Source organism: Cupressus sempervirens, chromosome 6 (genome assembly GCF_028749045.1).
Source record: "Cupressus sempervirens isolate cs-2001-9-10 chromosome 6, ASM2874904v1, whole genome shotgun sequence".
NCBI lineage: Eukaryota > Viridiplantae > Streptophyta > Pinopsida > Cupressales > Cupressaceae > Cupressus > Cupressus sempervirens.
Genome location: NC_143123.1, coordinates 89,988,509 through 90,003,477, shown reverse-complemented (window position 1 = coordinate 90,003,477; position 14,969 = coordinate 89,988,509). Strand labels below are relative to the sequence as shown.

Sequence of the window (14,969 nt, the reverse complement as noted above, 5' to 3'; positions counted from 1 at the left end):
TTCTATTGTTGATGGTAGGGTAACCTAGTATTAAGATTTTTCTTTTTCAATGTCATTTTGTCTCCAATTTTTTAAAGGTTAGTCCAATTATCAATTTTACAATTTAGATTTTGAGTGTTAGTCCATGTTTTGGGGGTGTTCATTTTTTGTTTGTGGCTTCCATTTTGAAAAAAATGATTTGATCTAACTAAATTGATTGATGATCTATAAAAATGGCTACATGTCATTTTAGGACAAGGATTGAGTGGGCTTGATTTTTAGGATGTTGGAAAAAAGCCACACTTGAAACAAAGATGGCCTAGTCACCAAGAGGACTCAACACAGTTGTAGAGGAAACCAGTAGTAAATGAAAGGCCTTAAGGTTACCTCCTAGCTAGTCAAGGAAAATTTTAATATGGTATCATAGCTTAGGTTAGCCAAAGCTAGGAAATACTAAAAGCTTTCAGTACATATGGTTGGAATGGTCACCGAGAGGTTTGGTAGCTCAGTGGTGAGCATTCAAGCGACAAACCAAATTCCCTTGGTTCAACTCCTAGCCAATTCATTAAAACAATTTCGAATGGACCACTTCACATCCATTAAACCATTGATACAAAAATCTTTCATATTCACCCTACAGGTTTACTAGATGAACAAATATAAACTTGTACCATGTGTTGAAAATTGTTTTGTTTTCTATCAATAGAGAAAGTTATGCACAAAACCTATTGGACAATCCAAGGACCCTTTGTCCACATACTTTCTATTAGTATGATTTAGATTGACAAGTTGGTCATCTTAGCTTGCTACAGAGTTTTTGTTGCAGGCAATTCATGCCAAGGTCTAGTCTATTCACCCAGGAAGATGTACTTTGTATAGGGCACAGATTCATTTCTACATGTAGATTATGCATACATCATGATGATGTCTATTTTGTTGGCAACATTATCTGTCAATTTGACCTATAAATAAGGCATCTTGGTTTCACCTGGTTAACATTGGTCACCATCATACCATTGGTATTTAAGAACATAATGAATTCCTACTACTGAGAATGCACATACATTATTGATGAAATCTATTTTGTTGACTACATTGTATTCTTGTTTAAAAAGGCATCTTTGATAGATGCACCTAGCCAATGTTTTTCATTGTTACACTATTGGCATTGAAGGAAATAATGAAATCCTATGACAATGTTATCCATCATTAATGCAAATACTATGACTTCACAGCTGTGATGAAGAGAATTATTTTTAAGATGTAGAATTTCTATTTGGCTTGAGTAGTTTTCAATAAAGTGATTAAGATGTAGCACACAAAGTTGGTCTTCACCTATCACAACTCTTTTAAATTGGGCATTTTTGCTAGAGTGCATAGTCAAAGAAACCAAGAAAATGAACTTCATTTAAGGTGTAGATGCACCCTAAAGTAGGGATCTATTGTTGATGAAATAAATTTTAATTTAAAATAATTATGTAAAAACAACTTAATTGTACTTGCATGACTAGTTCAAGTCCAAGTCTAATTAGGACTCTATCTTTTGGATTGCCTCTGAAGTTCAAAATGTTCAACTACAAAAAAAGTCTATTCTTTTCCACATTTGACAAATTTCTTCTAGGAATTCAGACTGTAGATTACATCATGAATCAATATAGTTCATCTTTTGATAGTATGATTTGTAAATACATAATAAACATTTTTGGTAACAAAAAGCATTCATTATTCATATGTTTGGTTTCACTTGATTTGTAAATGAACCATCTTGAATGGATGCATTCAATGAAAATCTCAGTTCCTATAGAAAATCTAATAAAGTGCAATTGTATAATTCCTAATGTCATGATAGGTAAAATGGGAAACACAAGATAATAATCCCAATGTCATTACATGTAAGCAACATTTGAATACAAAGCATGCCGAGACATAGGCATGCCTTATTTTGGTCACATCTTTTCATATACACAAAATGCAATCCCATGATTATTGACATTAAGCTAGTATTACTTTTCATACCAACAAAGATTTATTAGAGCCACATAAAAAATCACCAACAATTACAACATGCATATGTGCGTTATTGGGTAAGTGAATCACATGTCCAAGATAAGCACAACAACCACATGGAAAAGAGAAGCCACTAAATAATCATACATGAACAACATGAATACCTCAGATGCAATATTTCTATGGATTTTGTTTATCTATCTCATAAGGTCATCCCCTTGGATATCCTACCATTAGCAAATTTACTATTGTTATATTGCTATTAGGATTCAACTATGTAGTTTGATTCAAACTCATTGACCCATGTTTTATGAGCAGTGGTTCATAGTTCACACCTAACCCATCTCTCATGAAAATGAATGTAACTCTTAGCAACCATTGGGTCTAGGTGATGCTCATAGAGGTGGAGCATCAGGATTTCCTAGGAGGTCACCCATCCCAGTACTACTCCAGCTTGAGCATGCATACTATGGAGCTTCCTCTATACCCAATGTGCTTGCAAACCCATTTGAAAAACCTACACCAAGTGTTGTACCTTATGAAGCAATCATTAGAAAGCCCCTTATGCTCATCAATTGATAAGTATGAGATATTTTCTCAACAGGTCAAATTGTGATATTGTTATCAGGATTCAACTGTGTAGTTCTTGAGTCAAACTCATTAATCCATGTATGGATTGGAACTGTCAAATTTTTAAGATTTAATAATTCATGCATACAAATTTATTTATCAGACTTTTAACTTGTATTGCAAATGTTATCAGATTTTTTAATGACTTACAATTTGTTTTAGCATATGGGTTACAAAGTAGTTCTAAATTTTTTTATGTAATACTTGTCATAGAACTTCATGGAAGAGGCCTTAGGGACACCTATAGATGCATATAACATAGTTGATATAGGATATAATTCTTATCCTAGTCAAAGCTCTATGTACACTTACCCATGGCAAAATATTGGGCATGGTGGCCATTTCACTAGAGGTTATGGTCCAAGTGTTGCACATTCTGGCCCAACTAGAGGTTATGGTCCAAGTACTAGTCATTCTGGCACTGCAAAAAGTTATGGTCCAAGCGCTGGTCACTCAACCCCAACTGGAGGATATCGTCCAAGTTCTAGACATTCTACTGGGGGTTATTGGTCCTCATTATAGTAGCTATCGATATTAGATGGAGAAGCAAGTACATTGACTATTTATTATTTTTTGTAGGGAACCTTGAGAAGGTTTTGGATGTTGAATGCAGTTGAAATGGCTTGGGTGGTTATTTAGACTAATTTTTACATTACCCAAGTTGATGTCAATGCAACAAGACTATTGAAATTCTTAAAATTTTGCAATATCTTTAGGAATCGTATAGTGTATCCACAGGTAGGATGTACTTTTTCTATTGTATGGTATGATTCCTTTTCTTTCATAGGTGCCATTACAAAGTTAAATATTATTGGGATGTTTATGATATTTAATATTTTTCAACATTTACATGATCCTAACATTTAACTTCATTTTTGGTTTAGAGTCTATACCATGTCATCTTTGTATTGTATTTAATTTTTATATTTGCCTATTTCTCCAGTTCATGTTCCTATAAAAGAATTGATTCCCCCTTTCAAAGTGGTGATAAAATGGGTAGTTTCTTTTGAAATTTGTAGTCTTGGAAATGTTGGCATCTTCACTTGCACTATGCCATATTTCAAATAGAGGAAAGTGTAATGGCTTGCATGAATATAATAGTAGATGTCCAATGTCTAATCTGTGGTGTCTATGTTGTCTTCCTAAACTAGTTTAAATTTGTCCAATTATTAGCATTTCAATTTATTTTCACTGAACTTGTTTTTTCTAATGGAAATTGCAAACTCAGGAGAAACATTAACTCTAGAGTTTCACCTTATGGATTGCCTTGTCTGCATGTGGAATTATAAATTATAGATTAACTTCATAGTAGTGAGGAATAATTTTAATGAAATTCTATTTGGGTTCTTTGCACTTTGAAAGCCATATTGGGTTTTATTTAGTGTGTGCTTGGTGGTAAGTTTTCTAGAATACAATGCTAAACAACTTTTCCTGGAAGCCATCTTTAATTACATGAATACATGAGCCAACTTAATCTTGGTGCCTTAATCATTAACCATTTAGTGGAGGCCTTGTGTTGCTAGGAGCTTTGATCATTTTATGAATATGATGTTAAGTGTGGTGGGTACCCTCTATTTTGTGTGTGGATTCAATCATTTTTGTCATCAAAGATGTTAGTTTCTTAGAGTCATGAGGAATATTGTTTAATGAAATTCTATTTGCAGTTGCACTATGAAAGCTTTATTGGTATTTAGTGTGAGCTTGGTTGATAATTGTCTATATTTTTTTGTAAATTGAGTAAATGTTCTATATATTAACATGGGAGTCTTCGACTAAAAATGGCTAGCAGAGCACATTGATGTCTGCATGTGGGCATGCATAGTTTCACTGGGTGAACAGAAGTTAAGAGTATTGTGATTTTGATATTTAAGTGATTGTTGTATTGTGATGTTGAATCCTACTATGTGATTAGAGGTAGCTTCCTAGGTCAAAGATGGCATCCTTTCCTCTTGCGATCAGTCTATATCATTTCTAGAAAATGTGCCTAAATACAAGAGTATGGTTTAGCATTTGTTCTATGAGCTTTATTAGCTCGTAGTAAATTCCTTAGGGAACCCCTTGTTTTTCCCAAAACCTCAAATTTTGATGTCATAATGCTTAGTCATAGAATGTAGATGTCAGATGTTCAAACTCTAGTGTGCATCTTTTTTTATATTTGGTTCATTTAAAATTAGTTTGGACACCCTGAAACATGCTTCAAATCATAACTAATTGGATGGAAACTATAGTTAATAATTTTGACCATTTGTTTGTATTGTCAATATATGTCATAATTATTTTGGATAACTATTATTATTGTAATCAAAATTGAAATATTTCTGGTTTGACTTTATTTTATTTATTTATCAAGAGATGCCATTTGTCTTTTGTTGTGGACACATGCAATTCTGTGGAGCTTTGGACTCTATTTTAAATATTTTTTAATTAGATAGAGTCTTTAGACACAAAAAAGTGCTAATGACTACCCACTTATCTAACTTGATAGTTTGCATTGATCCCAAGCTAAGAGAAACAAATCATCATTTTTAAATTTTTGTGGTGAAGTGTCAAGCTCTTTGTGTTGATACTTGGATAGGTTCAATTGCAACAATTGGAAAATGTCAACAACACTAGAATCTATGCAAGAACCTAGAAATATCACTCTTGGTTAGAAAAGAGGATGAGATGAGGAGACAGTAGCTGGAACTGGTGCAGATAAAAAATGGCCTAGCTGGCCTAGAGAAAGTGTATTTTGATTGCTTATAACGAGTCAGAAGGTTGGTGGAATAATTGGTTGCAAATGAGAGTTTGTGAAGAAAATGTGTTAGGAGACCAAGTCTCGTATCAAAATTCTAGATGGAGTGCAAAGCATCCTTGATAGTCTTATAAGTTACATTTTCATCTAGCTTAAGTAATGATCTTTAAAAAATTAAAATATCTTATTTGTTAGAGTCACATTTTAATGCAAGCTAAACAATGGTGCTCTTGTGCTGCAACTTTGGTGAATTCTATTGCTTTTTTTAATTTCTAGCATGTATTTCAATCTAATATTTAAATAATTGTAGCCTCGTATTTTGAAAACTAATAAATGATGTTTAATACCAGATCTTAACTTGTATTAAATACTATTGATTTTGGCTATAATTAAGGTTATGATCTCAACAAAGGATAAACATTATGTAGCTATCTACCTAGCTATGGATGGTGTGCTTAAGGTTCATAAGCACATAATAGAGGGCATAGATGCAATGATAGATTCTGGTCAAGGGCAACAATGTGTTGGGGGGTCAATTTCAACTCGGATGCTGCTTCCTAGGACAGTCTGGAAGTTTAATAGGAAAGCAAGGATCAACAATAAAGTCAATTCCAGAAGGTTTTGGTGCTAGTGTTCGAGTACTTGGTCCCGGTATTATCCCAATTCTCCTTTTTTATTAAAAACTTGTTTATATTAAATTTATTTTGATAATTTTGCTAATTTATTGATTTATATTAGTCAAAGTTAGCTAAAAATTCAAAACCAATGAATTATGGAACATTTTACATAGACTTTGGGTTTTCTTTTTTAAAAATGATTTGATTGAAAAAATGTAATTTTTGAACAACAAATACTATATCCATGTAAATGAGATTTTTGCACATTGATTCTATCTTTGACATCCATAGCTTCAAGATTACATTGACGCAAGGTTCATGAAAGGTGGAATTTGTGCATATTTATGAGAGAGTAATGCACAATAGTTAGATTAGTTAGATATTTTGGAGGGTTCAATAATTTGAGAGCATTGAGATGAAAACATTTGATGGAATGGTTGTTTGCATGTCATTTTCTTACTTTTTGTTGTCCAATACAATGCAGCATGGAAGACGTGTTTGTCTTCTTGAGAGAGATTTGACTGAACCTGATAGAATTGTGGGGGAGCTTTTACAGCCAGGTGGTTACTTGAAACTTGTTGAGCTCGGCTTCAAGGTAAGTCTTCTCGATCTATCATTTTATGCAACTTTTTTTTCCTCTTTATGTTTTAGGTTGGCAATCAGTTGTGTATGAAAAGGGATTCCTTTTGTAGCTATTTGGTCATTTGACTTCATTTCTAATGTACTAGCACTCACTTGATGAGAACATATGATCAAGTAAAATTTTCATCTATTCTACCATATAGCGCTGTATGCAACATGGTTTGGTATATGGCAAGCATTGGTGCTAATATTTCTATTTTTGCAGAGGCTTGGGATGAGCTTTTTGTTAGGATTCACTTATTATCTAACCATTTGTGTAGATTGTGTTGATGGAATTGATGCCCAATGTGTACTTGGATATTGATTGCTTAAGGTAGGCACACCAAAGTATCTTATCCATTAGAAGGACACCATGTAGATTTGGCTGGGTGTAGTTTCCACAATGGACACTTCATTCAGTGCCTAGAAAAAAAGGTGTTGTCTTTGCCAATGTACACACAATATTTTTTGTTTCTCTTTGTATTTTAATCACAGAGTATCTTGGTATCATTTTTAAAAAAAAATTGGTGTCTTTATTGGAAGTTGTAGAAGTTGCATGAGTTATATGCATGGCTAAATTCTTCTATAGATATAAATAGTATATACATATTCTTCATTGAAAAGTAGATATATATGCATGTGTGCCTATATGTCTATCCATGTATGTATGAATTTTTGTGAGCATGCTTGAGTATAAATATGTATGTCCATGCATGTATGTATATGTGTGTGTGTGTGTGTGTGTGTGTGTGTGTGTGTGTGTGTGTAGATTTAATATCAATTAAAAGTCATAATATGATAAATTTTATTTACATATGCTTGCATAGTACCAGAGTGATAGTATGATATCATTCAAGAACTAGATAATCCTATATGGTTATAGTATGATCTTTAATAGACAATAAAATGAATTAGACATTTTTAACAGAATTTCACCTAATGCATTGCCAACAATATGCATAACAAACCTATAGTGCATTGACACTTCTTTCAAGTTCTGAAATGTACTGAAGCTTTCTTACTCTAGATCTTTGTGCAGATTTCCTATTCACTAAAAGTTTGGAAAATAAACAAAAAATTATAAGAACAGGAAGGGAGAACCCAATAGCAGGACACCTATAGATTCATACCATTCAAATGATTCTAAGAATTCATATTTTAGGGCTCAAAAGCTAAGATGTTGAAATGTCCCTTTTTCTGATTTTGTATGATATTTCCAACCTCTAATCAGATTTTCAAGATCAAACAACTAATATCACAAAGATCCACCAAATTTCTCAAGAAACCCCAAATCGGGTATGCCAGAAATTGTGCCAAAAGCTTCACAGCTTCACCTATTATTAATAAATATGAAAGTGGAAATTTTTACAGAAATTTCAACAGCATAAAAGCCTAAAAAATGAAATTTCTAGATCCATATAGCCTTTACACAATAGTTCTCAAATGTAGGACAAAAACTATGCTCATCGGGCTCCCGAAATTAACACAAAAATGCCCGGAAACACCACAAAAATACTAATAATCTATCTCAAAAGTTTAATCACGTCCCAATACATATATTCAGCTCTATTTTAACACCTTAAAGTCTGAAATAAAGCAGCAACCCAAACTGATATGAAATACTCAATAGAAAACACCAAACTCATACAAAAAACACACCCGAAAACCCACAAATCTGCACTGTTCAGCGCAAAGGAAAACTCTGTATGAGCATGCACATGGAATGGCTTCAAAATCCCATCCTTAGCCTTCTTGAAAACCTACAAACTCCCGTTCTTGGGTCTCCCTGGAAACCTGCAAACTCTCGTTCTTGGGTCTCCTTCTCCACAGGTTTGGCAGCCTCTGAAGAATAACAAAGAATTGAGCAAAATCAAGTTTTGGAATGAGCCCAAAATGCCTCCAAAACCCCTTAAAAGAGGGCATAACTGTAACTCACATCCAAGAGAGGTTAATGAAACATATTTTAATAATAATTTTCATTTATTAGTCCAACGGTTTCCAAAGATTAACCCCCTTCTTTCGAAAGTTCACTTTCTTGGGCCTGCCTGCCTTAGCAAAGATTATTATTTTTTAATTATTTGAAAAGGGGACATGAAAAGTCCTCCCCTCTCAAACATTGCTTGTCCTCAAGCAATGGCTGAACAATAAACCAATCAATCCACCTGGATCCCAAATGTAGTCATGAACTATACTACTACCAATTAACACAGGCTCCTGCAATATCCTCTACAATATGACCAAGACGAATCCATAATCAAACTGACAATTATAGCTCAACCAAACTCCAAAATCACAACTTCCATAATCAGAAACCCATGAGAGACAAACTCTTAGAACATCAAAACCCAAGTAAAGTGGACTACCAACACAGTAAATACCATCAATGCATTCCACTGGCCTATACGGAATGTACAATCCAACTCTGCAACAATGGTGAATGCTCTCAAGTGAAACTATACCAAGTATGGAGAATCCACACACTGTACAACTCTTGCAGTCAACACAACTCTGTAGATCATCGACCACTGTCTCATAACCATGACTCCCATGCACCCTTGATGGTGAAAAGCCATCACAAGATAAACAACAAGAAATGGAACCCAAACCAAATTTTCCTACCATCAACTCCTCAACACAAGGATCAATTGCTAACTGATGTACATACCCTGAAATATAATGTTGATTAAAAAAACCAACCTCAGTCAACAGCTCACCATGAACAAGTGATATAACCCACTGTGACTGATCACTAGCTAAGTCAGGAGATGTCATAGCCAAAGGAGTAGAATCAATAACAACACCTGCTGAAGCATCACTCCAAAACTCCTTCTCTAAGTCATGTATTATCAAGCTATCAACTGCAGGACCTATCGCCATGTCATGCCCATCACAACTCTCATCCCAAGGCATCAAACTATTCCATAACTGATGATAAGCACTAGGAACCAAAGTACATCTTTGTATCATAATCTCATCAACATGGTCATCAAAGGTAAATTGATGAGCGTACCTCACAGTGTAATGCTGATAGAATGCGCCAATCTCAGTCAGTGGCTCAGACTGTAATCCAGATGAAACTAACTACAATTGATCATTAACCATGTTGGAACTGACTACTACCTCCAAAGATATCACCAAGGGAGTAGTATTACTAGCAGGAACCATGCCAACTGTTGACTCTCCAACATCACACACGATCTTTGATACATCTCTAGTCTCTATGCCATCAGTACTAGAGGCCACCACCATGTCAGGCATACTACAATTTGCTACAACACCCAACTCAACTGAACCTGACTCTAGTGGGAATGAACCTGATATGCCAATGTTAGTATCAAGGATGGATGCATCCCCATCTCCACTGTCTCTGCCAATCTCGGCCATGGTCATCCTCGGATCACCAAACACCAAAGCTTGTGACTATATAGAATCAGGTAAAGACTGTAGTCGCTCTAACTCCATGGTCACCTTAGCCAAATGAAACTGTGACTTCTTGAAAGCCAACCGTGTACTCTCAAGAATCTCAGAAGTCACCTCAAGCTGCTCAGTAAGCTCACTCACCTCATCTTCCTTGGCCAAAAATGCATCATATGCTGTACTACCCCACTCCATAAGATAATCTCTGTCGGCTACCAACTGCATATAATTCTGTCTCAAAATTCGAATAGCCTCCCATAAAGAGTGGATCTCTATCAAGGAAAGATAACTGCCTTCTTGCTCATCACTAGTAGGAGATCCCCATCCATAAACTGCTAACAACTGACGAGCAACATCAAAATGTTGGCAAGTGATAGCAATGTCTCGGTCACTAACTCTCAACTAATTAGACACATGATGGCACTGGCTTGACTGTCTCCTACAAACCTCCTCTGATTCACTGTCTAAAGGAGTATCCTTAAAGTTACTAGTCTCTAGAGTATTACCATCCATATCATGTGAATCAAATCTAAAGCTCATATCAACATATAGAGTATCAAAAACATTAGCATTGCTGTCCAACTCCTCTATACCCAAGGAAACTAAGTCTTCAAAATTGCCCACTACATCCTCCTGGATGTCATCAATGCCAATATGATCCTGGGATTCATCTATACACACTGCCAAATATGAAATATCATCAACACATTCTAGCAAGTATGGTCGACTGGATATATGAACAAAGCCCAACATCGGTGTATAAAAACTAATACCAACATCGGACAAGATACTGGCACAAGAAAAGAAAACACTGTGTAATCTGCTAATCAAATCCATGATAGCACCCAAACCAACACTGCTACCAAATAGTGTTAAAGATCTCCAGTCAACTGAATCCCAAATGCCAATATAACAATCTCGAGTCCATATTCGTAAACTAGAATCAACTGGTAACTCAAAACTCCTCACATGAGTAATATGACCAATACCAACTAACTCTACATACTTGTCATGATGAGATAATGAAGTCACAATACTATCTTTGTTCACCTTCAGTTGGATGGACAAATCATGTGAAGTGCTACCAGCCTCAACCTCATGTGATGAAGCATCTAACTGTGCCTAGTACTCTTTCTCAGCAAAGTCATGAATGCTGAATGTTTTCTCATCTCTACTAGGTGTCTCACCATCCTGCACAACAACACCCTCATAATCATCATCTGAACCCACTACACTGTAGTCACTACCTGTTGTAAATATACCATCCTGAATACCTGTGGCATCACCCTTTGACGACCTATAAACAATTGTCTCAATTTGAGTATCAAGTTGACCATTACTATCAATTTGTGTAATATCCTTTCCCACCACCTCCTGTGGCAGAGTAGAATCTGAGACCTCTACCTAGCTATCAACTAGTTTCTCAAACTCCTCATGCAAGTTCTTAGGAATTGTGTCATCTGTCCTGTGAGAAAATTTGCCAAATAGAAATCCAGTCAACTTATCCACCTTAGCTGAGTCAGACAATATGTCATTCATTATACGGTGGTGCTCAACCAACTGTTTAGACATGTAATGGCTTATTTTCATAAGTTTATCTCGAATGTCTAAATAACCATCCTTTCTACTATTTTGACTTTGGATATCAATTGTCCAAGATCGTGTCCTCTGAGACTCTGTACTATACATGTCCATTCTGGATAAAGTAGAGTGTAACCCCAATAGGATATATCTTCTTCAAACACCAAGAACTAACATGCAAATGATTAGAAGTAGCATGCAACCATAGATTTTTACATGCAATTGATTAGAAGCAACATGCAACCACCAAATTCACCAAGAACTAACATGCAAATGATTAGAAGTAGCATGCAACCATAAATTTTTTCATGCAGCTGATTAGAAGCAACATGCAATCATCAAAACTGACATGCAAGATCTGGGTAGTTGTCAAAACTGACATGCAAACTTCTACAACCACCAAATTCACCAAGAACTAACATGCAAATGATTAGAAGTAGCATGCAACCATAAATTTTTTCATGCAGCTGATTAGAAGCAACATGCAATCATCAATTATGACATGCAAGATCTGGGTAGTTGTCAAAAATGCAAGATCTAGGTAGTTGTCAAAACTGACATGCAAGATTTGGGTAGCTGTCAAAACTGACATGCAAACTTCTACAACTACCAAATTCACCAAGAACTAACATGAAATTTATTAGAAGTAGCATGAAACCATAAATTTTGACATGTAGCTGATTAGAAGCAACATGCAACCATAAATTATGACATGCAAGATTTGGGTAGTTCTAAAAACTGAAATGCAAGATCTGGGTAGTTGTCAAAACTGACATGCAACTTCTACAAACCCTCAGACTGGCAAGATCATGGCTCTGATACCACTGAAATGACCCTTTTTCTGATTTTGTATGATATTTACAACCTCTAATCAGATTTTCAAGATCAAACAACTAATATCACAAAGATCCACCAAATTTCTCAAGAAACCCCAAATCGGGTATGCCAGAAATTGTGCCAAAAGCTTCACAGCTTCACCTATTATTAATAAATCTGAAAGTGGAAATTTTTACAAAAATTTCAGTAGCATAAAAGCCTAAAAAATGACATTTCTAGATCCGTATAGCCTTTACACAACAGTTCTCAAATGTAGGACAAAAACTATGCTCATCGGGCTCCCGAAATTAACACAAAAATGCCCGAAAACACCACAAAAACACTAATAATCTATCTCAAAAGTTTAATCACGTCCCAATACATATATTCAGTCTATTTTAACACCTTAAAGTCTGAAATACAGTAGCAACCCAAACTGATATGAAATACTCAACAGAAAACACCAAACTCATACAAAAAACACACCCGAAAACCCACAAATCTGCACTGTTCAGCACAAAGGCAAACTCTGTATGAGCATACACATGGAATGGCTTCAAACTCCCATCCTTAGACTTTTTTTAAACCTACAAACTCCCATTCTTGGGTCTCCCTGGAAACCTGCAAACTCCTGTTCTTGGGTCTCCTTCTCCACGGGTTTGGCAGCCTCTGAAGAATAACACAGAATTGAGCAAAATCAAGTTCTGGAATGAGCCCAAAATGCCTCCAAAACCCCTTAAAAGAGGGCATAACTGTAACTCACGTCCAAGAGAGGTTAATGAAACATATTTTAATAATAATTTTCATTTATTAGTCCAACGGTTTCCAAAGATTAACCCCCTTTTTCTGAAACTTCACTTTCTTGGGCCTGCCTACCTTAGCAAAGATTATTATTTTTTAATTATTTGAAAACGGGACATGACAGATGTAAATAATGGAAGGCTTACCTTTTGAACCATTTTGGATCAATATTTGCATCAAGTTCCATTGCTGATGATGACAAGGGTATTTTAGTCTTGGTGGTCTAGAGTGGTTGCTCACTTTTGTTAACACTTTGAACTTCTGGCTCACTTTTTAACTGGCTAGACATAGTCATTACTTTCTCTTCCACTGAAGGCTCATTAATGCTATTGTGATTAGATGGAGTTGAGGGATTCTTAGAGGTTGCCTATCTATCTGAACATCTATTATCCAAAGTAGATTTCTGATGATTAGGAGGATTAGAAGATTGGTTTGACTAATTTTTGTTGAAAGGCTCAACATCATTAAACATGGACATAAGTTTCTGCTCATCAAATCTATCAAAGTCCTAAGATCCTTTGGAAGGTATAGATGTTGCACTTCTACAATCAAACTCATCTTCCTTTGCAATTTCCTCAATTGGATTAGAATTTGTGGGGGCTTCTAGAAATGCAAGTGAATCACTTGTTGATCATCTATGATGGGCACCCTTCTTTGTTGGTATCTTAGAAGGCATGTCCAATAGATCATCTATCCATGATAGCTGGCATTATGAGAGATAGCTTACTAAAGGTGTGCACTGATGTTTCAATCTATGCCCCTGGAAAGAGAAATTATGGCATCCCATGTACATATTATTGTCATCTTGACTAGTGGAACCCATAAATGGTGGGCTTTTAGGAGGCAATTGAGGCAGCTTTCAAGATGTGAGTCCCCAATTTGCCAGAGAATTGTCACTGGTTCCTTACTGTGCCATTCATAATAAATATGAAAAAAATGGTAATGTGGAGTAGTCCAAAGGTTTTTTTTAAATTATTTTGATGATATGAACATTTTAAAAGAAATTTTGAAATCCAACGCTTCCTTTATTTTCTTGATTCTTGTTTTAGACATCTTTTAAGCTTTGCATATACATTTTTCTTTTGGTTTTAATTGTTATGCTAGTGGCTTTTGTCAATCCAGGTATTAGTTGCAAGCATATGTACAGATGTATGTGTTCTAGACTTTGTATCAACTATTCTATCTATAAGAAATTGTGGCTTTATTCCACCTTCAAAGGAAGTTGTGGTATACTCTCAAGGATGTGCAACTTATGATCTTCCTGTCAAGACTGCAGAAAAAATTGAAGGTAAGTTTTCTCATCCATAGGTATGAAAAGGCCATTTTATGTTTTTTTGGTGGCAATATTGAGATAGTAATGAGATGGTTCCTAATATTTATTGGAATCAAATATGTTTTGCGTGTTCATTTCTTTCTATGTAATTTTCACAATTCTTGTTACATCAAGTGGTGCAATTACAAATCATACATTAGAGGAATCTTTTTCTAGTCTATTAGTTGTTAATGATATTTTTTGTGGGAAAAATAGCTTTCAACCATTGTTTTCAACAGGAGCTCTAATTTGATCATTTCTAGTTCTTAGATAATTTATCTTTTTTACATGGAGGCTTGTTGGATATCCCTATACACTATGATTTGTGTTAGGTGAAATAAAAGGCATCATCATGGAGATACATTTTACATAAAAACATATCTATGGGTAGTGATTTATATGATATTTGATGTTTAGTGTCTACCATATGTATTATGTCTATATTGGCCATATT

General features: G+C 35.1%; 1 pseudogene; it reads right to left on the bottom strand.

Moving 5' to 3' along the window:
* Window positions 1–7,556: 7,556 nt before the first annotated feature.
* LOC149551339 (basic leucine zipper 34-like) lies at window positions 7,557–14,119 on the bottom strand (annotated as a pseudogene).
* Window positions 14,120–14,969: the final 850 nt, after the last annotated feature.